This window comes from Homalodisca vitripennis, chromosome X, assembly GCF_021130785.1.
Source record: "Homalodisca vitripennis isolate AUS2020 chromosome X, UT_GWSS_2.1, whole genome shotgun sequence".
Taxonomy (NCBI): domain Eukaryota; kingdom Metazoa; phylum Arthropoda; class Insecta; order Hemiptera; family Cicadellidae; genus Homalodisca; species Homalodisca vitripennis.
The window spans coordinates 101332920-101357930 of NC_060215.1; the positions used below are offsets into that span (position 1 = coordinate 101332920).

A 25011-nucleotide genomic window follows, 5' to 3' on the forward strand; every position below is an offset into this window, starting at 1 on the left:
TATTTATTGTATGTAACATATGCTAGTAGTAGGCCTATGTATCACCAATACGATACTTAGCTATTATATCAACCCGGTTTACATGTAAATCAAACTCATGATGACAAAAGAACATTAATGTGGAAAAGGGGGTTTTACTTGAGCTCAATTAAGATCGAATTCTTGCATTAGTTTCATTGATATCTGAACCTCCCAGCAACGTACATATTGAATGAAAATTCAAAATTTGGTTCAGCTCTTGAAACTGCCTAGCCTGGAGGCTAACTCGTTTGTTATTACAAAACACATTCCAACAACGGTGAGCGTGGCTACTATGTGGGGGACAGAACGATCCAATCCTGTCCTTGCAAGTATCCTACCTACCTAGCCATTGCTGAAAAAAGAAATAGACATTGTTCATCAGGTATTAAAGAAAGAGCTTAATTATTACATTATTAAAACCTTCTTTAAACCTTCTTAAAACTTTCCTAACACACAGTGCTCTAATCTAGTGTTCATCTCAACTAAACAGTGCGTGTTGATTGCTTTCAAAAATTTTTTGTTTGATTAGTTTTCATAGCACAAACCTGTTTTGAGAGTCACTGCCAGATCACCTTATCCAGTTCGGAAATTCTGCTTCTACCTGAGTTTAAGCAGTAATGACAGCTAGTCAGCTGATCTTACTCGTATATCGTCCGGAACTGCAGCCCAGTACCCATTGTGAAGCCTACTACGAGCCTATTTAAACTAGGTCACTCAGTCGTAATTCGCCAGTGGGGTGCAGCACATACATACCATAGGTTGGCCACATTTCCCACATTGTGGAATAGTAACCAAACTTTTACTTCATAGGGACATTTTCCTTTCCAAAATATTATAATTTCCGCGGAATAAATCACTATACCTATAAATCCTTCACAATACGAACTCTAAATCCAATTTCCAATTCAGCACATAGTCCGGTCTCACAGTTTAAGTAACCTTGAAAGTGTCCTCACTATATTTGTATTCCAACAATATGTATCTTCTTGGCATGACGAAGCAGTTAACGATTCTACATGGAATGATAGGCCGCTTTGAAATATTTGCCAGGTAAACCAACGTCTTAGAACTTCCAGATGTTTGTAAAACAAAATGACATACGCGGCTCCGTATATACACCAGGCATATCGTATATTGGCGCTTCTCTCAATATTTTCTGTCGTTTATTTAATTTCAATAAATTTTCCCAATTGGTTTTATAATCCTTAGAACTGTAGTAAAATATGACGGTTCACACACCATAACCAGTATGTCATAAAATGGAAATTAATAGGTTAAGTATGGCTTTAGTATGAATAATTACTTAAAATTTATTGAACTTTGAATTGGAAAAAAGTAAATTAGCGACCTGTAGAAGGTAGAAATGTCGCAGTCCTCGGATCGGATATAATTTATTATGACCGAGCAAGTTTTTCCTACCACGGAGCACTATTTGTCAAACCTCGGCGCCATCGAACCTCGATCCAATTTTATAAATTGTTCCCTGTCCAAATTATTATTAGGTGTTTTTAAACAAGATCAGTTTTCCTACCACCTTTTCATACTCATTATAAGCTTCTACTTTACCCATTTTATTGATAATTCTGCAACCAACTCAACGTTGACTATTAATGTTTTGGTGATATTTAAAGTATGTAACCTTAATGATTAATAAAAACGTAATAATAACCCAAATTCTAAATTATATTTGGCAAAAAGCATGGCAGTTAAAACTATTTATGTGAATAAGGTACGAGGATTTCTTAGCAATTCGAATTTCATATCGACTATTACTCAAAAAATACAGAATTGATTTCTATTAAAAATTACCTCTTGTAATATTTTATGAAACAAAATACTTTTTCTGCGAATATGTAAAGAAAATTCATCCATTTTGTACATATTATACTTAAAATTTTCTTTTTAAAATTTCTTATCCTTTATTTTGAAAGATTTTCTTTCTTAATCCTTTAAAAAAGGTCATTCCTCCATTTCGCCCCAAAATTTTTGATCCTAGTCTAGTCTGGCCACAACCTCATATATGACCTCTCCTAGAGGCTAGCTTGTATATGACAGCAAAATTAATAATATTCGTTAAGACCTATAAACTGTCTCTATTTAATAGCGAGATAAATTTTAAAATCAATAATGCATAATGAAATAAAAATCATAAGTCCCTAAAACATGGTCTTTAACATGATAATGCACCAAACTAACATACACTACGCCTAAAATATATATTCCTAAGCTCTTCCTTCGACTTTTAACTTATATTTAAGACCTTTCTCAATATAATATATGAATATATAATCAAGCCGAGAACTTCCTTAGAGGGTGGTCCTTTATTAGCTCTTTTATTTTGTAATACATAAATACTAATAACAACCTGTTTTTTTAAATGGAATCTATACGAGCAGTTACTCTTTACATAAATTGAATGTACATACATAATCAAGTACACCATAAACATTTAGAGTTTTGATTATAGTAAACATTTTCATGCCCTACCTACATGTGTATATTTATTATTCTTAACTGTTAAATGGTACTAGTTAACCAGTTCGAAGAATTCTGATACGTTCGTTAAAAAAACAACTATTGCACTGCTGTTGACGTATATCCTCAAAGGCAAATATCGGTGAGCCTACCGGCACTAAATGTGACAGTCAAAGGATTAAATTCTCAAGCAACCCATAATTAATGGATATCACTTGAAAACCTGTCAATGACGGTATTGGTTCAGTTGAAGGTACTTTTGTTTGGCTTGCGAATTCCCAATCATATAATTTTGAATTGTTCATCAATTCACATAATGTATAAGAGCTGTAAATGGTAACTTTGACTTTTCTCATATTTTCCATAAAATGTTATTGAAATTCTTTCACACATATTCATATTGCTGTAGAGGTTATGACTAAAATATGATTTCAGATGACGAGTGCGTTTAATAAAATTATATTTATATTCAATTAAGAGTAGTTTTCTTTAAGTTAACAATTCATCATTTAGTTAACCTTTGTAGATGAAACATAAATAACTTGCTTTGGTTTCCCAAATAGTTAGTTAGTATAGTGGTTGTAATTTAGTTTTATGTACAACTAAATTATATGGTTTTCATAATCTCCTTTGTGTAGTGAAATCCTAAAGCACTTTCAATAATAGTATTCGCTTTATATAATATGTCGATTCAGAGCATTAAATAATCGTTTGCATAAGTTTGAAGGTCATAAGTTGTAAGTCATAAAAACATCTGCTCTTGTAATAATACAATATTATTACTGTAATATTAGTGAAATGAAAGTGTTCACCATGGTTTAGCTAATAATTATTTAAAATTAGTGAAAAAATAATTGAACAGAAAATAGGTACAGTTTGTGTCGATCATAATCGGTGTTTTCAAGTTATATATTTTTTATTTCAATTGAAAAAGATACATCAAGTCCATATTTCTGTGAAAATAATCGCGTGTCAACTTAAATAAGCAGTAAGTTGTTTTATAAAAATAAGGAAATTATTCTGTTTAACAAACACTAAGCTTTACGTATTGAACTGGAATAATACAAGTTAGTTACCTAGTTTAAAACGTGACAATGCATTTACATTGTAGGGATAAACTATTAAGGTTGGTAAAATAAACTTTAGAATTTAAGTAAGTATAGTTTTGTACCATTTTACACCATCCAAACGCATATTATTAGGATAGTTTCAAATCATAAATACATAGTGGAAATAAAATCTCGTTTCATCCCAATGCTTTCGTATTGAGAATAAAAAAGGTTAATTCTTTTTTTATACGGTGAGCGCAAATATATTTGAGTTCTTTGTATTTAACATATATGTCGTAATACATAACATAAAAAATATAAAATTATCTAAAACTTATTACGAGTTTTTATGTTGACAATATAACAAATAAACACTATGCATTGTGTTTACTGACATGTAAACATATTATTTCACTAAATTAACCGTTTATGCAAGTTATACAAACATCTTAGCAAACATATTTAGCAAATAACTTAAAGTAACCGTTTTAAAAAATAAAATCATAAATATCAAAATGAAAAAGTTTAAATTTGTAGTAATTATTTTCAATGAAAAACAATAGTTATACCTTGGAAGAGGTGTTAAATGGCAACTATGGTATTTAGATACAAATGTTTTACATATACATTATTAATTTTAGTTTTAATAAATATTCTATGTTTAAGTTGACAATTGTAGTAACATTATAAAACTGTATATTTCTCACTAAGCACAAATTTTTATGTAAGAACCAAAATTTAAAAAATATAAAAGACAAATCTTGCATACTCTAATTGAAAGCTTAAGAAAAGGTTTCCAAATTATTTTGAGTAGTACAAAAACAAAAATAGAGATCGCTCAAGTGTCCATATGTGTTTTTATTGAAAAGGATTTTATATCCTCATGTAATACTTCAAGGGGTATATTTTTAAAATTTACTGTGTATATCACTTTCATGAATTCGAATATATATAACACGATAACACTGTCTTTTTCACACTTAACCTGTATTATAGCGAAAATTTTGAAACCCTGCCATATGAGGTATTTCAGACAGTAGTACATAACTTCTTCTAGCTTATCTAGAAATATAATCTGCGTGTTTACGATCTAGTCTATTACTCAATCTTTTACAAGCATTGCATGTTTTACGGCATTGTTCATAGCGTCTCTAAAACTTTAGGGAGCCGCCTTTCAACTTGATGTGTCTAGGTTTCTTGAAGAGATCAAATATATCTATTCTTCTATATTTTATGTCTACGGCTATTTATACGTAAACTCTTATGTACATAACACAGATAAACGAACCTATAAATTTATTTAAATTTTGATCATCTTCTCGTTTGTGGAATTTTACGGGAATGTCGAGAAATCAAGTGGCCATTACAATAGAACAGCGGCACACCCCGCTGGGACAGGCCGTTAGTCATGGAACTTGTCGTGTATGATAACATTACCAGTTATCGTGCATCGTTCACAAAGCCTCTCAGCTTGGTAATAACTGCCTACATATCAACATATTCTACCAAGCACATTTATATGATAGACACATTTTATTTCATTTATACTTATTCAACCAACTGTATTCAACCAATAATTACCTCAAAAGTATTACCAATTTGTATTATCTTTTCCACGTATAGTACATTTAGTGTTCTTTATAAAATCATCTATTAATATGCGGGAAGGCGTTTTTTTAAATCCATAATAAAAAGAGAAACTTTACAACAGCAGTTTAAACCGTTTTAAAACTGTCTCAAGAAAGTGCTGATTTGTTATGCAAGTAATTTCATTGGTGCTTTATGGTTAGTAAGGATTAATAAACGCATTTGCGACTTCGTAATGTTAAGGGGACAAAACTGAGTGTTGGTAATTGTAAAAACATTCCAATGACTTCATTCATTCATTTCCCAACAGTTAATGGTACAAATGTAAGATGCCACGATCAACACATAGCAAGAAGGTCTAGTATGGAAAGCGTCCTGTTGCATTGTGTCGGTCATACATAACAAAACTACCTTGATAACAATAAAGTTAGCTATTTATAGCAAACCATTGAGCACGTTACATTGCAACTGTTAAGATTTAAAGAGTATTAAGTATTGACAAGTATATTCACACTAAATTATACAATTTAATGTTTTAAACTGGAGGCATGGACATATTGAAACCCATAAATGTCGGATTTAGTAGATTCGATCTCAGTAGCGCGTCATATATTAGAACAAATTTAAAACCTATAGGCTACTAACTCATGTTTTCTTAGGCATTTTTCTATAACGAGAACTCCTTAGGAGTGGATTCTCCTTTTGAAAGCACACTCAATAAATCCTGGTATAGGCTATGGTTATTGGAAGACATATACCCATCTTCAGAACCATATTATTAATATCGCCATAATACGTGTGTAAACCCACATTACACCAGATTATAGATTGGGTAGATTTACAAAGTTGACGTTATTGAAACGCATAAAGATAGTGGGGCGGAGACCAGAAGAGGTAGATTCCACTGCCATTTCATAGTTTCATTGTTTTACGGATCACAGTTTACGGATCACTACTAGAATGCCAAGTTTCTGGTTCGTTACACTGGTAATTTATTTTGTTACTACACTATTGCACTTTTCATTACAATCACTTTAACATCTTTGTATTCCAAATTTGTCTACTGTTTGTGTGTTAAGTGCCTTCGATTTTACTTATTACACTCTCAAATGAGTAAATATTTACATTTTATGATAGCACCTGAAGACGTTACAAGTAGTGTTGTAATCCCTTAAGGACCACTGTGACGGACCAGGCAAACTAAACTGTTATGGCATTTACAGTGCATCTCTCTGAGATAGCAACACCTTTTCAGTGCAAATCTTATGCATTTAAGTGTTTTATGACATTTTAAAAGTTCCTAAATCCAACTCCAGATGGTTGGAACCTTGAGATTAGTGAGCCATTCTTAGTTAACCTCTAAATCCTCTATACCTCTAAACCTCTATCGTTAACCCTAATGATGACATAAATTGTCGCAAAATGTGATTTTTCATAGTACTATTATTTATGGAAATTTCATAGATCCTTGAAAGTTAAATATTAAAAGGTAAACATTAATATCAGAGGGTAGTTCAGAGATTTAGAAGAGCGAATCTGTTTTTTATTGAACATACGAGGTTGAATAAAAAATAACCTACGAGGTTATTGAACAACCTCGTATATGATGCAATATGAATGAGTATGACAAATCCAATTCCATTAGGCTGACAAGTTTATGGAATTCCAGTAATGCATTGATGTTATCTAATTTCATCACCCACGCATTGATTGGTACCAAAATAAAAGTTATGTTTTAAAACGTGCAACTATCAGTACACTAATTCGCAACCCTTATTACTCAATATTTGTTAAACATAAAATCCATTAATTTTGTACCAGAAATTCCTAAGAACTTTTTGCTTGCACCCATCCTCTTTCTACATATATGTATTAACACGAAATATAAGTCACATTACAAAGTGTTAAATCAGTGTTAGCTAACCATATTAACATTCCGACGATAGTGAATTTCAGTTTCTTTATCAAGTTGTGTAACGGTGATAAGACTATTATTTATGTAACAAACTTTCATTTATAAGTGTATAAAGTTTGAAAAATATGATAAGAGAAAATATTATGATTTCATATTTTTAACCCTTTTGGTATCCTCTCAATTCGACCTCCACCGATACTAGTGTGGCTGACGATAAAATTGTTTTTTAAGAAAATTTTCTCTTAAGAATATACAGGGCAAATAGCTTATCGGTTCCTTCATTGCTTATGGACTTTTTTCTGTGAATGAAACACATTCCGTGTTTAAAATGTAGTGCGTCTAGGATTATAGTAATTGGAGGCATTTTTTGGGAGAGAGTATGTAAAAACACGGTCTTTTACAAGTATGGCCCAACATAACATATCTTAAAAACTTATACTCAAAATTGTGACCCTCTTTGTATAGTTGTAACTTTGAAAGATTCTCCACCTTCTTGAAATTTCTTGGATCTATGTAAATTATCTTGGGATGGATTTTATATATATTTTTTCTTCAATATTTTCTTGTGGTTAAAGATGTTTTGTTACGTTTTTCAAAAAGTTTAAATTTTGAAAAAATATGTGATGTAATATAATTATTAGGTGTAAAATGTTAACCGTATTGCACTTCCAAGCATTTTCTGTATATAGGCTATTCGTTTAGGATAAAAACTATGCACTGTAGATTATTATAACTACCCAATCCCCTAAAGTGTTGTGCTTGAGAGTAAACTTGTACTAAGTTTAATAAGTGACATGTCATATAATAATGTCAAAATTGTATAAGGTGTTAAGGCACATATGTGACAAATACTTAATTTTTTTACTTATTGATACAGGTTTTGTTACTATGCAATCACGTAAAAACTATAAAAATGCAATTTAACAAGAACGCCTATTAAAATATAACTTCATCAATATACTACTCAGTGCGCTCAGGAAAGTGAAGACCTAAAGCGTACTTCCTTAAAACTTTAATAAACTAAAGGTTTCGTTGAGGGCTGCAAATTAAATTGTGTAAGCTTTTTTATCATTTTTATATTGAAAATTACTTCCCGCTTTCTATCAGAACTCAGAACTGACATTTAGGCAGAGACTGAAAATTCATAAAGCCGTCCATATCTATGAAGGTGAAACAAAAGGACACCCAGTGATCTAGATGTGTAGTAAACGTCATTGTGAATTTTTACTAAAGTTTTAGTTTCGCGAAATTCAAAAGAGAGTCAGTCATTCATACACACAGAGGCATCTTTGGGCTGATTATATATATAGTGACTAAATCCCTATAACGATCTTATATTTTTTGACCTCATATATTTCACATTTTGTCACCACTATGATGCCAGTAAACTGTATTTACAATGTGAAGAATTAATAGTGAGATGTGTATAATTAACAAAGTAATATTGTAATTTTTCTATCTATAAGATACCATAACAATGTTTTTAATTAAATCGCTTATTCTCAACATGGAACGGTTATAAATAGCAAAAAACATGTACAATTTTACTGTCTACAGCAACAAGTATGGCATAAAACAAACTATGTACTAGTTTTGAGCAAGTAGTTCTATTTTATTCGATACTGTTTAAAGTCGCGTAGCAAGGGAAACTACTTTTACACCGTAATCGGGGTAGTCTTTTCAAACCGTACTGTTACACATTTTAAAATACCAATTTCTCTCCATTATATGAAGGACGAGCTGTTCCATTCAAATTAAAAGCTAAAAAAGATATTGGATTTAATTGGCGGCTTTGGATATTTGCCTTCAGTATTTGACACACTCTTTCACAATAATAACTATCTGATATATTGAAATTTTAGTATTAAATCTGTGTTCAAATTTCGGAGTTGTTGGTGGGTCGCGTTGTATTATAAAGCACTTACAGATTATACAATCTTCATAATAGAAATACATGATGTTCAAAAGGACAGTTTTCGATTTCTTAAACATACCTTTTTTTAAATAACAGTTTATTTACAGTGACTTTTGCGATAACATTATTTAACTATATTACCCTAATATTTAGAATTTACACACCATTATACAGTTTCTGATATTTGAGGATAGATCATTATAATAACACAACAGTTATGATGGGCCTAATAAGAAAATAATTGTGAGCCAGGTTTGTGAGAAAAGCTGTTTTTTCATTTAGGCCTGAGATATATTATTTAAACTTTTATTATAGAAGATTAGTTTCTTTAAACTAGCACTAAAACTATTAATTTAAACCTTTTTACATTATTAATAAATAATAAAGCCAAATACTCAGGCTAGCAATGATATGTCTCGTACTATAGTAGCTATAAAATGCTATAACTATCCTATCTTTGACTACTATCATTTTTAGGTTTCTGAATACTTTCCTTTATAATTGGATTTTTATATTTGATTCCGTATGATTACTTTGATCACTTGTTTTAATCCTATCAAGCCTTCGTCTTCCTCTATTCCGATATGTTTAGATATTTTCAATTCAATGAAGGAAGTTATACGTATTAGTTTTAAAATTACCCAAAGTCGTTGGTAGTTTTCAATAAGAGTAAGTACAATCTTGGTATTACCTTACTAGTAGCTCTAACTATATATCTTATTTTTAAGGATCTTTATTTATTCAAGTATTTTTTATTTGTTTTGTGTACAATAACACCAACGATAGTACTACACAGCAACTTGATGAATACAACATGCACTACAGCACAACTATACACAACACAACCACTTGCTACATTAAATATAAATTTAGTGAACAATACTTGAACAACGTTTAAGCATTTAAATTTGAGTCCAATACAAATACTGGTTTCATCTATTTTGATGTATTTATTTAAAAACAAACCCATAGTTTCAATAATGATAGGCCTTTTGAATTTAAAATAAAACTTCAATTTTAATATGCTATTTTAAAATTATAGCCAATCACAGTCTGCAGGAGGTACTAATACAGAAATAGCAGATACTTAGTAGATTATAATGAGCAAGGAAGGAATAGAACCAAGGAATAAAAGGGAAAGAAACTTTGATAAAGTGAATCGATAAGCGTTGTGTTGTTGGTAAAGCGTGGCAGAGATTAAAGCCGAGTCGAAGTGAGAAATGTGTTCAAAATCAACATCAGTCACGTTGTACCTCTTTTTATTTTGTTACCGACCGTCAATAAATTACGTGAAGTGAATTTTGACAGTTTTAAACCTCTCTCATCCAATCTGAATCGATAATTTGTGTAATTTGTGAAACGTGAGGTTACATTTGAGTAGGAATGACTTGTTTTATAATTATACTAGTTATTTAACTATTTTATAAAAAGTACATTATAAACAAGCTTTCAACCTCAGTAGCAGTTAATAATAATTGGTATTTGGAAAACACGTTCTTCGTCAAAGTAAAAACGGATTTCAAGGTCATTACACCGTTTTATTTTTCACAGCTTGGATTTACTCGGAACCTTAGGAAATATTTTTAGAAAATCTTAATCGCTACGTAAGCAAATAGCTAATTTAAATGTAATTACACAATTAAAATCTCTGCTTTCCAATACAAAATTACATATTGCTAATTTGAGATTCGAAGAAAACAATGTCATTTTTTTGGGTATTAACCCAACTTTTATTTGGTTTGTTATTAATTAGTAGCTGGACGTGAGGTATACTGATATGTGTGAACTCTCAGCATTTAGAGCATATTGAATTTACTGTGGTTAATACTATAAATGATTACTGACTTGGCAGATTTGATCATTTTTGCACTGAAAAGATTAAAACTATTTTGTCTCTAGTGAAGTGTTTCTAATATTTGTGATTCACCATAAATATTACTGCTTGAATAAAACATACTTTCGTGATTTTCTCTTATATCAGAGATTAGGTGTTTTAGTAGGAAATATCTATATAATAAATTCTTCACTCTTGATCTCTTGGGTAAAGATATTTTTTTAACTTCTAATATCGAATTATTGATTAATGTAACTGCTAAAAAGTCACAAGTGACTATGTATTTTTCATCCTTCTCTCATGTATTAGTCTTTCGCTGCCAGTAGCATGTACTATGTACTAAGTTGTCTTGTTTATTCACTCTGCGTCAAATCGTTGTTAACACAATTATATTTCGGCCTTGTTGAGAAGAGCCATCTTTAATCAATAACAAAGTGAAAAATCTTGTTATTTCCCTGTTCCACTTGAACACCTGATAACTAAGGAATGCTCTCTCCAGCGAAGCCAACATTTTTAAGGTTATAATTATTTTAACAATGTTTAATACAACAAAACCCGCTTTGTTTTCCATGGATATCTACTGTAGTATAGTGAAGTACGTACTTAAGTTCACTTATATAATATACAGGTATAGTTACCAATTAACTGCATCAGGTCTGGAATCAAGTAGTTTCCAATAACGTTGGTCATATTTATACTGGATTTCCCTAAGCTCGCCTGAGTCATTTATGGCAACTAGAATAAATATTTTTCTACGCATCCACTCCTATGTCTCTGAAACATTTCCGGAACCTCCTGGGTTTCAATACAGATACTATTGTAAACTCCTTCATAAATAGCATTTGTAATAGGTACAGGTATTTGTGTGCCATTGACGTTTGAACAACAAATACGGTATGATCAGTTAAACCTTAGTATTTTTATTATCATAGCACTAACATTGGAAACTGAAAAGATATTAGCGCAGAGACCAAAATCATTTCTCAGTTACCTGCAGATTTTCCAAATGAAGTGAGCTAATATACATGGAATTTCATTAATTCGTTCCTGTGATATTTTAACAGTTCTTCTACTTACCTTCAGTTGTGACAATCTTGTAGAAAATGTAGTAGTGAGACCGGTCTCTTCCATGGTTCTGTTTCCTGTGGGGGAGGTGGAGATGGCAGTCGTCTTGAGAGACCTCAAGCCGAAGAAGTCCAGCCACATCAACGGAATGTCCGTGTGGCTGATCAAGCGTTGCTTCAAGCACATTTTGACACCACATACTAAATTGATAAATCTGTCCTTCGCCCAAGGCGTTTTCCCTTCAGCTTTGAAGACAGCAAGAGTGGTTCCGATCTTTAAAAAGGATGATCCTTGCATCGCAAGTAATTACCGTCCTGTATCCATTCTTCCTGTCATGAGCAAAATTTTCGAAAAGGTTTTCATTAGAAGGCTTGAAGGTTTTCTTGAACAGTTTAAAATTCTTAACCCTGAGCAGTACTGATTCAGGAAAAACAAATCGACGATTGATGCTGTAACAAAACTCATTGACTGTGTTGTTGATGGCTTGGAGAGGCGAGAACAAGTGCTCAGCATATTTCTCGACCTTTCAAAGGCCTTTGACTGTGTGCATCATGGGACATTGTTGCATCAGTTATGGACATGTGGTGTTCGGGGTCAGCCGCATAAATGGCTTTCGTCATACCTCAGTGGCAGAGAGCAGTGTGTGCAAATCACGAACACCCTGTCAGGCAAAGTAAAAATGCAGTACGGTGTTCCCCAGGGTTCAATTTTGGGGCCCATACTTTTTCTCATTTACGTCAACAGATTGAATTCATCAATTCAAAATGGAGAGGTGATTCAATATGCGGACGATACGACTCTCTGCATCAGATCAAGTACGAAACAAGATCTTGAGATCAAAGCCTTTATTGAACTAAACGCATGCATCGAGCACTTTTCAAAGATAAATCTAAAAACTAACTATGCCAAAACTAACGTAATAAAATTTTGTCTCCGTCAACAAGAAGACGAATACAGACCAATTGTGATGGCGGATGAAGCTATCTTAGATGAAGCCGAATCCATCAAGTTTCTGGGGATGTACCTGGACAGGGGACTGACCTGGAGCGATCACATTGACAGAGTTTGCTCAAAGGTTGCCTCAGGCACTTATGTCTTACGCAATCTAGCAAAATTCTGCTCGTTTGATGTACTGAAAACTGCCTACTTTGGCATAGTACATCCACATTTGACCTACGGTTTGAGACTATGGGGCAGCTGTTCTAAATACAAATTTGACAGAGTATTTACAACACAAAAGATAGCTGTTCGAATAATTTCGAAATTAAAACCCAGAGAGTCGTGTAAAATTGCCTTCAGGGAGCTTGAATTTCTAACCTTACCCAGCCTCTATATTCTCGACGTAACCCTGTACTGCCGATTCAAATGTGAACTGGTTCAGGGCAGGGACGTCCATCAGTACGAGACCAGAGGCAGGAACAATTTCAGGACAGAACAGCATAGAACGGCTATGTTCGAACACTTGCCATCTCAAATGGGTGTCAAGTTAATCAATAAGCTCCCTGGAGATCTCAAACGAATTAATGAACCCAAACAATTCAAATCTCGATTAAGACACTTTTTGTTGTCAAAGGCATTTTACTCCGTTGATGAGTTTACAATGGGCCGCTGGGATGAAAATTAATATTTTATTATTATTATTCTATTTATCCTTTTCTGATATCCAAAACATGCAAAATACAATATATTGTTAGGTTCACACATGAGTATGTGGAATTAACTGTTCCTATGATAAGATAGGTTTTAGTTTATAGATTTTTAAATCAAAATGTTGAAATGACGCTTGCAATGCAATTTTGTTAATTGTTTTACTGCAATAAAGAATTATTATTATTATTATTACCTGTTCCTCCGTATCGTTTCCTAATTTCGGAAGGATCAGCAGTTTCTTAGGGTAATTATTTAATAAACATTAATGTATAGTACATTTTATTATAATTATTTCATTACCATCAATGTATAATTACTTTTTTATAGCCATTTTAGTCATTATAGTCATTTTATAGGATACTAGATCAAAAGTTTCTGAGATTTCAAAAACTGTTAGTACTGTAGGCTTTTACTCTGAAATCCAGTACGGTGGAGCACTGAAGTCAGAGAGCAACACCGATTTTTATAGAATATCTAAGAGGTCATATGAGATCACATGCAACATTTCAGGATATTTGATTTAGTACCTACTCCCTAAAGTCACCAATGAGCTTTAAAAATGAAGAAGAATTAGAAAATTAATTATTTTAATGTGAGAGTTACTTTTATATAGAAATACATAGAACCGAAATTTAGCTAAATTTTCAAATTACGGTAACTATTTATTTTGACAGATTCGCGATAAATAGTGTTATATCTTTGTTCTTTTTTAGGAGATTTCCCTAATTTATATATGTACTCAATATATAAATATATATATATATATATACCGATATTATAGGTATTTGGTTTTCCGATCATTTGTTAGTTTAGTTATTTAAACACATGAGTCATAGAAACGGTTAAGTAAATAAGTAACAATTAACGGATCTGCGGTGTAGCATGCTCGCCCGTCAAAGTAAGAGATCTGACCAAGTGCTTTTTGTGACTGGTTCAAGTCCATCTACATTGAAATTATAATTATATGAACATTTTCAATATTTAGGATGTGTATTACAGTCAGTTAATTAATGTTCCATCTTTTTATATCTTTATTACACATATTTGTCATAACTTATGACCGCCCTTGCTTGCGTGGAGGTCTGGTGTGCGTGTGTGGTGCGTGTGCGAGTCCTATTATCTTATCACGTGGGATTACCTCTATAAATAGACTGTACACAACAAGCACATCAGACAAGAATAATGTCGTTATCTCGCTTTTTAAATAAACAATGACAGTTCATTTAATATATACTAATAGGTTTAATTAAAACCATTTCATTAATCTCGATTTTACTTTTTAGTAACTTAACTCATTTTTAATGAATGATTTACTGCAAAACTTATTTTATAATAACCATAAGATATGAATATTATAATACACGGTAAAAAAGATATTTTTTGTAAATCTCTCGATAAAAGCTAATTCCGTTTCGAACACAATAAAGTCTTATATGTCTGAATACATTGTTCTATGTAATATAGGACTTGTGTGGTTAATTATTACTTTTAGTTTATATATGTATAAAACAAGAAGTCATTTGTTTCATCTTCCGGTAGGCAGTACTTGGTTTTATACTAGTAAATCATAACTAAAACCAAAATTGTATGGAATTCTATAGGTAGTGACAGAGACAAGAGATGCTCGTTCTTATATGCAGACCGTTTGCATAAAACCAAGTACTGCCTAACGGAAGATGAAATAATGACTTTTTGTTTTATACATATATAAACTAAAAGTAATAATTAACCACACAAGTCCTATATTACATAGAACAATGTATTTAGACATATAAGACTAGTAAACATATAGGATATTTATAGCTTTAAGACGAACTAATACACAATATTTAAATTTAAAATAAATTGAGTATAAAAGGTATTTCTATGTATATTATATTTGAATATATTTCAATAACTACCATAAAGGGGCATTTTGTAAACGATTCGTTAGACTTAATCACAGCGTTATATTAATAGTTTTTATTATACTGCAGGTGAATACAGGTGTTACAGTTGTTAATTTGTATATTAGTTTTGAGATATGATAATTATTTTTACAAAAACTTGTTTATTAGTATCAATATAATAATTTGTATAATATCATGTGTGCTCATCGACAAGAAATAGACTCCGTCACCACGCACAAGACTATGTGGCCCATGTAGGACTAATGTGTACAAAAAGTGTACTATGTGTGTTTGTAAGTTACAAAAATAAATTTTATTTTGATTTGAATACTTCAATGTTATGTGTACTCTACCTTTAATATTTATGATCTAAAATCAGCAACGTGGTTGGTAACATGCGTAGGAATTGTGTTAATATACTTATTTACTTACCTATTTACAATATGCTGGAATCGAATCGGCCTTAAGTATACCATTGACAAATATCTAACCATATTGTTTCTCTAGATTTCCAAAATATCTAAGAGCATTGATGACTTCACATCCTTACCTTACTCTCCAATTCAACCTCACCACAGTGTCAATAGGATGATACATTCTTTTTCTAATACACCTATAAAAGGTAGAATCTATTAGTGAGGATTGGAGGAGTAAATAATAGGATATAAAAGTATGGAACTTGCTCGTATTGCTTTTAAATGTACCTTTGTTGAAAATCATTTTGCCTTGTAATGTTTTGCATGCAAATAGTTTTATTCAATACAAACTACAGATTATGGAAGCAAATAAAGATATCAGCCCAACCAACAACTATGTCACCTAAACAATAATTCTTTCTTAATTAACAATTTACTCACTAAACACAAAACGATTGTGGAAAATGGAGCACTAATTTGCTCTCAAACTGCATTAGAGCGGACAGATGTTAATCACACGGTACAAGGGTACCACCCACCGTTATTAACAAACACGAAACTTCACATTGCCAACATTAAAACCATGATTGGATTTGGACGAACCACAGATTTGTAGGAGATCTGATATTAAAGTATCTCTAAAACGTTTTAGGATTTAGTGTGAGGATAAACTCTTAATAAGCAATGCATAAAGTGATTTTCATTTTCCTCCCACAACCAATTTTTAAACGAGTTGAACATGTTTCATACACTTTGAAGATTGGTAACTACAATCCCTCCCACCAACATAAAATATAGAGGAAATGTGGAAAAAATATAAATTTTAACACAATTTCACGTTTTAACAAAGATTTACTAAAAGCTATTAATTCACAACAAAAGTTGTTGGTACTGATAGTACAAAACAATTGTATACACATATGAACATTTTCCGAGTACTCTATCCCAAACGACAATCGTTGTGAAGGTGTCAAGAAAGTCAGAATCAAGTCGGTGCAGATCAAGTCAAGAATTCCGTATTTATTAAACTAATACCAAAAGCTATTTGACTGATTCGATTCATTGGCCGTGAAAAGGGTCGAGGCTTGGCTGAGTATGAAATTTTTTAGAAAAGAGTATTAAAAAATGTTTGGAAGCAGCCACTTTCACAGTTAACAAACTAAATTATGTAAATTGAACTTCCCCACACAATAGATAAAGCTGTTTAAATTAGTATTTCATTTAAAATAATTTTTATAAGAACCGTACGTTTCAGTGTACAAATTAAGAAAAATGAAAGGAATAAAAACTGTTTTCAAGAGCTTTCTTATGAATACAAACGTTTACGTAATTACGATAAATAACGGATATAAAAAGGTTTGTATTCAAAGCCTAATTAGATTTAGCTGCACTGAACCGAAGGCTCTCTAAGTGCTTGGCTGAATCATCACAGTATACTCTCTATATCATATTTAGACTCATGTGTAAGAGGTTTAATTTTCAATCGTGCCATTTGTCATCTATGAATATGTTTTAATGGATAATTTTAATCTGCTCTTAAGTAATAAGTATATATGCCCAATTATTAACAAAATGAATAGTCAACCAATGATTTTATTTATTTATAAATGGTATTAATTGAATACCATGACGTACGAGCATTCGACATGCGGTAAAGGTGGTATAAAGTATAACACACACTCCCTGGGCCTGCGGCTACCATGCTGCATCTCGGATATTCATGCGGTAGTCGAAGATATGACACACTTACCCAAGACCATGCCTTTGGCGATAATGCTGTATCTCGAAAATACTCACACTTGATACGCAGGCATGTGACACCAAGGCCATGTCTGCGGTTGCCATGCCGCGTCTCGTAGATTCGAACGTGATACGCAGGCATGTGACGCTCGCCATAAGACCATGTCTGGGGCCACCATGCCGCATCTCGAATATTCGAACATGGTAAGCAGAAATATGACACTCTTGCCCCAAAGCATGCCTGTGGCCACCAAGCTGCATCTCGGATATGCATACTTGATACACGTACATTGATACCCATGGCCTTAGGATATTCATGCTTGATACGCAGACATGTGACACACTTACCCAAGGCATGCCTGTGGCCACAATACTGCATCTCGCATATTCATACGTGATACACAGAAATGTGGCACTTATATTACCCCATATTTTGGTCTTACATAATGTTAACTTACAAAAAAACAGTTTCTATACCGAAAATGAATTTTTACGAACTATGATATATTTATGGACTGTAAATATATCGTGATTTAACTTTATATTTGACCTCCATATTGAACTGAACCAAATATGGAACCAATTGTATACACATACGAACATTTCCCGAATACTCTATCCCAAACGACAATCGCTGTGAAGGTGTCAAGAAAGTCAGAATACTCACACTAAATGCCCAATAAATGAATTGGCGCACCATCATGCATAACAAACGCTACCCCAGCGTCATATTCAGTTAGTGTACGTATTTTTATGTGCTTTGTGTAGTCATATTACTGATTAAAGTCAACGTTTTCAATTATCATCTGTACTAGTTATATTGTAGTTCGAACCAAAGAAATACCGATCTAGTTACTTTATCAATCATCTACATGACCGTTATTCTAGCACATAACCCATGGGCTCTTACAGGAACAATTGTTAAGTAAACTAATTAAAAACAGATTTTAGTTTGTCCATTAATTTTTTATTGTTCGTTTGTGTCATAAAATTAGTAGATTACTTCGCATATATTGGCTTTAAAATTTAATATTAAAAAGAATTTAACAGATGCAAAATAAAATAATTTATTAGACTTTAGGGACATTTCTACACCAATTACCACGCAGATAAAATAATCAAATCACGTTTATTTCCACACAAAAATGATATACAGATGTAATTCTTTATATTTTATATAATATAATAGTGTTATATAAAGTGTTATATAATAATTAAGATAACAAACCATAAAAATGTATATGAATTTCTTGTTTCAAAATAATATACAGGGTGTTTAGTGAGAGATTGGCACTACTTCAGAATCCGTATGACAGTAGACACAAAAAAGCAAAAATGTTGAATAAACGTATCTCGCTTTGTTTATTGTCTGTTTGACCATTTTTTTATTTAAAAAATCGTATCTCAGAACCCGTTGAAGCAAATAACATGGTACTTGGCATTTGTGTTAAACTAATTAAAGGTAAAACAAAAATAATTTAAATAAATATAATCACTTTACATTTCAAAATGGCGACATTTAAAAGTTTTCAAATTAAATAAAAACTGTTAATCCTAACTAAAAAGTGCGAGAATTATTATTTATTGCAAATTTATAATAAAAAACTCAACGACAAAACTAACGATACCAATCTTTTTAGGCCCAGCAGATGATCTCCAAGTATACCAAACCACCCATTTAAACCGAACTGCTGCTGGTGAGACCTAATCAAAGATTCATGAGGATTCTCTAGTGCTAAAGTATGCATGTTACGAGAATATATTATACCACCTCTGGAAAATTTAGTTTCGTCTGTAAATAACACTTTCTTAAAATTCTGAATATTACTTGTAAGTTGTCAATTACAATATTCAATCGTTGGAGAGTAGTCTTGAAGTAACTTTTGGACTTTAATCATGTGAAATAGAGATAAACCATTGGAGTAAATCGTACACCACACTGCAGTTTGTTTGCATTTAGTCCATTACAAATTGTCCTTATGCCTGTCCCTGGACTTGTTACGCCATTCCATATTTCCTGAGAGGTTATGTAATAAACATCATAAAAATACATTGGTCTTAACGAAGGCTGACTGCAGAATTTACTGTTGAAACTTAAATTAAAGACATTTTGTCACATTCTGTACATACGAATAAGCATAATATTGAGTTTTTGGCTCCAAAATGCTCATGATACATAGACCTTTAAAATGAGGCATCATTTACCTATTTCCTACTTGAAAATTTTCCAAAAACGACCCCTACCCCCAGTGCCGTTTTGAGTATTTTTCCCGGAATAGGTCTACCTAATTATATTGAGTTTAAAACGGGGGTATCTGTTGAAATGAATAATGCTGCTTCGTTTATTGGCTACTGAAGATACAGCACTGGTGGTCTGAAACACCCTGTTTAATGTGTCGTTTTGACGCTAGCCGCCATTTTGTATTTCGTATAAAAATGTTATTATCTATATAACTAGTAAAGCTACCTATAAGAAACTTATCAGATAGGTTGTGAGAAATAAGAGGTACACTCAAAAAAATAATTGTGTGGTTTTCTTTAATATTAATAAAATACCACCTATTGAAATTTTTTAAGGTCAAATTAGACAAAAAAACAGTATATTTTTACTATTATTTTTGCAAAATACCGACCATTTCCATATTTTATAAGATTTCTAACGGTACTTTTTCAGCGATTCCGTCAACGCATAAGCGAGGGCAATCACTTTAGAGGTATGATTGCACAAGCCTAGTACAACAAACATTTTGCCAGTTGAAAGGCATCAGCATTGTGGCATCAGTTATTAAAAATGTACAAGATTTCGACTACTTTTTATTTTTATAACTGTTCTTTTTTTTCAACGAATCCATCAACGCATAAGCGAGCACAATCACTTTAGAGGTACGCTTGCACAAGCCAGTAGTAAAGTAACAAACAGTTGACTCTCAACTGTGACACCTTTGTTTTCTACATTTAATTGTTATCAATAAGACTAATATAGTGAACATAATTAGAAAACTTTAATTTTGGTAATATTGGCGAGTATCTTCACTAATATTTCTTACTATCGCTCAAAATTATAAACGTGTTTATTAACTATACAAAAAAAAACTCCTAGGCCCATCATACATACTAGTGAGCAAGTAATAATATAAATTAAATGTGATGGTAACAAGTTCTTCCAAAGGTGAAGTTTCATTATGAGTACTTTCGTTGTACGTTATATAAATTATATTACGAGACGTATCATTGCAAGTCTGGGTTGTGGCACATAATAGGAAGGCTAGCACTAACTTCTGAGATATACGGTTTAAACATTGCATGCGTATAGAGTATTAACTTCTAGCGATACCATTAGTATTACAGTTATTAATTTTGATCTATTTACATTATTAATAAATAATAAATCCACAAGGAGAGGCTAGGTGTTGCAAAAAACACGCTAGTGGCAAACAAACTAACACAGACAAGACTCGAGGTTGTGGATAAAGGAAGGTCAGGGGTAGAGCACACTTCACTTCTAACTATGAGTCAATTAGGCAAGTTCTGTCAAAATAAAATATATTCCTGGACCTAGTATTTTCCAGATTAGGACACAAGTTTTAACAATTATTAGGAAACACAAAGAGGGTCACAAACATTCTAAAAGTACTGAAATACTTGTTAGTCACGTTTAAAATAGACACGAGTGTTTTCAAATTGGATGCACGACAGAAAGTAACAGAAAATTATTTGAATGCAACTTACAAAAATAGTCGATCTGGTATTGGTACAACCTAGAAAAGATATAAATTATAACAGTTTATCAACAATTCATACAATTCTATGTCAGATTTACTCCATTTTTATCAGGCTTATATTCGTACTTAGATTTAGAATACAATCTGATTTCTGTTTATGGTATGGGGTAGTTTGTAAGAGACTTTTTTTATGAAAATTAATATTAGAAGTTTTTATTGCTTGGAATTCATCATTTTGTATCCTAGTGCTGCAAAATGATCAGTATCGTGACAGGTTTTCCGAGTGCTGCAACAATGTAAATGTTTGATAATATATATGGTTGTAAATCTATTACTGACAATTTCGTTCACTTGACACAACCATAACCCAATTATAAGATTTAATATACCATTAGCCGTCTAAGCGCAGAAAGAGTAAACTACATGTCATGGTATCAAAACATTTTTTTTTATTATTATTTAATATTAGTACTCTATTAGGTAGTTGTAGTTGGGCACCAAGGAGGATAAGATATAAATTTTAAAGTAATTTTTATGCTAATTACAATACACTTCAATAATCAGTATTCAACATTATCACATAGGAAAGTTTTTAAAATCATAAAGAAGCAAAGATAATTAATGGCTGCCTAAATATTCATAAAAGAGTAGGTTTTTATCGTCAATTGCACTTCTTTGGAAGGGTTATTTACACATAACTAATGTTTCCAAAAACATTAACTATATGTTAAATAGTTAAAAACATCCAACATGGGTTATCTATTACCGTTTACTATAATTTGCAATTATGTACTGGAAATATTATTTTTATTAGACGTCATATAACTTGTCTGTGCTTTAAATAAAGTTCTAAAGAAACTTGAAACCACATATTCAATATATAATTTGGGACCCCATCATAAACCTTCACGTCACAATCACGTCACGAAATATATTAATTTATCTTATAAGACATAAAGCTAAAACTTTTTTTGTAATATATGAGGACTATGTTTATTAAACTATTCTACGCCATTACTACATCTTCCTACATAACTATTTTATGTTGCGTAATATAATAGTGGATCCGAACTTAACAGTAATATGTACCGTATTATAAAATTTCGAGCTTTTATATTCTTAGATTTTAAAATTGATTCTCATTTTAACGATAGAACTCTAGGAAATGAAAGCAGATTGTTCATGCAAACTATTCAACATACGGACAGACGTTTTAGTTATTACAAACAGATGAATTGTTTCAGCTACCTGCAGCCTTTATCTTTATAGATTACGATGTATTTGGGAAAACAACGAAAAGCTGACCACTACAGAGATCACCGTTTGGACTGTTTGTTACTATAAAAACAAAAGTGAACCATGTCCCTTTGTTAACAGTACAATAGCATGAATGATCGTTTGTATTATGATGGAACCAATAATGGTTTCCATCAGGTTATAAAATCCCCATTGCGTCCTCCCATCACCTTGTCACTTATGAAATCTGTATTCCTGTTTAATGATTCAATTCTGACGGTCCATACTACAGCAATACATTTACCGCCAAACAAAAGATTTCAGGGGACTAAATTAATTTTTCAGAGAAATAAATTCCATAAGGGACGGTTATTTGTATGCAACGAAAGTGTTTTTAATTCCAAATAAACCTGTCTTCTCTCAGTATTGAAAGTTCCCAGTAAGTGCAGTTTAGGGAACCGTTAAATTAATATTCTATTAAGACAATAAGTCTCAGAAACAACACATAAATCTTAAAATAAAACGGCAAGAACTTGATAATAGGACGGGAATGCACAGCACCTAGTGGGAAGATTTTAATTTTACAAAGCTACTAATAGAATACCTAATATTTAAAATCATTATCCTATTTTATTGGCTTAACTGAAACTTCTTCATAGTAAAATTATTATGGAAACGATGCTTTAATTTATACAATACAAGATACAATAGGAAATATTTAAGTATTATAAGCCCTCATATGTAGGTAAATAATGTTTTTATTTATTGTGTAGGTTCACATTAAAAGCCCTATTTTAGGGAAATAAACAGAACTTTTTGTAGAAATATTCCTACTAAACTGTCTGATAAACACATATTTCCCCTGAAGCAATTCATAACCTATAACGTTTAGTGTTTACTCCTACCGTAGTATTTTATATTTAAGATTTATCGTGAAAATGTTTTAATCTTAGTTATAATTATATGTTAGTTAAAATAGTTGCAACTATGATAGTTAAAGATTAAAAATTTCAGATCTAAAAAGCACTGTATTTTTGTATAATAATTCTGTAAGAATTTTCACGTACTCACTGAACGCATTGGATAATGCATGAAATAGCTTATACAATTACATGACATGTACAGATCTCAATGTATAATGAGAAGGGAAAGGTCAAAGAACTGTACCAAACATGATCAGTACTCACTTTAAAATAAATCATGCTTGATTTTTAAATGTTTTAGAATTATGTTATGCATAAACAACCAGCTTACACGCCATATAAAGTTGACATCCTACTCCATTATTTTTCATGAAGCAACGTAAAGTAGAAAATGTAGCTCAAGACAAAATCACGTGCAGTAGTAAAATTGGAAGCACGTTTTTAGAGCATTATAATGCATACAGCTCCTCGCCAAACATCTTCTAAAACACCGTACCCTGCCTTTGCTATCTTTATAGATCCTTTGAATAAATAAATAGATATTTATAAAGGTGTATAAATATTTATTTGTAATTATATAAGAAATTATTGATGGAATTTAAATTGTTCTTTGAGTTCAAATTCCGTTTCCTTAATATATAAATAATTGTAGGTCATAATTTATTTCGAAGAAAGCGACATTGCTGCAAGTAGGTAATTTTATAATACACATCATTAAGTAATCAAACGTTTAAGTGGAAAGTAGTTTAAGGAAAGGAAGGATAGAATTCATCTATTCGGCCAAGTTATAAAGATTGCTGCATCGACTTATTAGTGAAATAACTTACTATCAATTAAATGAGATACTGACTGCCCGATAAAATCATTATTTCTACTTAATTTTCATAACCTCCCATAGCAGCGTGTCTTAAGTTAAGACTAGCTCCTATAATTAAATTTGATTGCTATTAAAAAATCACCAACCATTTTTAATGCGTATTTTAGACTTTTAACCATGATTTTAAACCTGCGGATCAGGTAAAAGTACAATACTAATAAATAATACATATTACATATTAGAAACCTAATATTTCTACAAACTTCAAAGGTATGGCGGAGAGACGACGAATCTCAGCTGCTAATTAAATTCCACGCTGTACCGGGCAACGGCCACCTCAGGCTCTGAATGTTCACCTGGATTCCTTTGGTCTTCCAGAATTCCTTGGTGGTCTAAAAGTGGAATTTTAAGAAGAATCTCAACCTAATACATTAAAAGGTAATTTTTAACTCCATTTTCCCACAAATACAGGTAATTTAAGTATGGTAATTTAGATTTCTTGTAATGCTATTATACGTCTGAGTCTGAGGTATACAGACACATATTTCTGAAAGTTTCTCATTCTCATACAGAATATTAAAAGTATTTTGCGTGTAGCAGTCACGTAGGTCTCGAATAAAGAATTTATTCTGGTCGTCTAAAACCTATTATACACAGTTTTTTGGGGGTAAAGGCATGAGGTCTAGACCACCGCCAATGGCTGGGTTACTTAAGGACAAGTTCTCTGAGTTGCCGTCCAAACAAAAAGCAGCCATGC

The 25011-nt window shown here is 31.8% G+C and overlaps 1 protein-coding gene across 9 annotated transcripts in view; it reads right to left on the reverse strand.

The window, feature by feature from the left end:
* The window catches only part of LOC124369750 (glutamate-gated chloride channel), a 645135-nt gene that overhangs the window by 583493 nt on the left and 36631 nt on the right, over window positions 1-25011 (reverse strand). For all 9 annotated transcript variants that reach the window (XM_046827827.1, XM_046827822.1, XM_046827823.1 and 6 more), the window contains exon 2: window positions 21286-21314. The gene's annotated coding sequence lies outside the window, so the exon portion shown is untranslated. The remainder of the gene's footprint in view (window positions 1-21285; window positions 21315-25011) is intronic.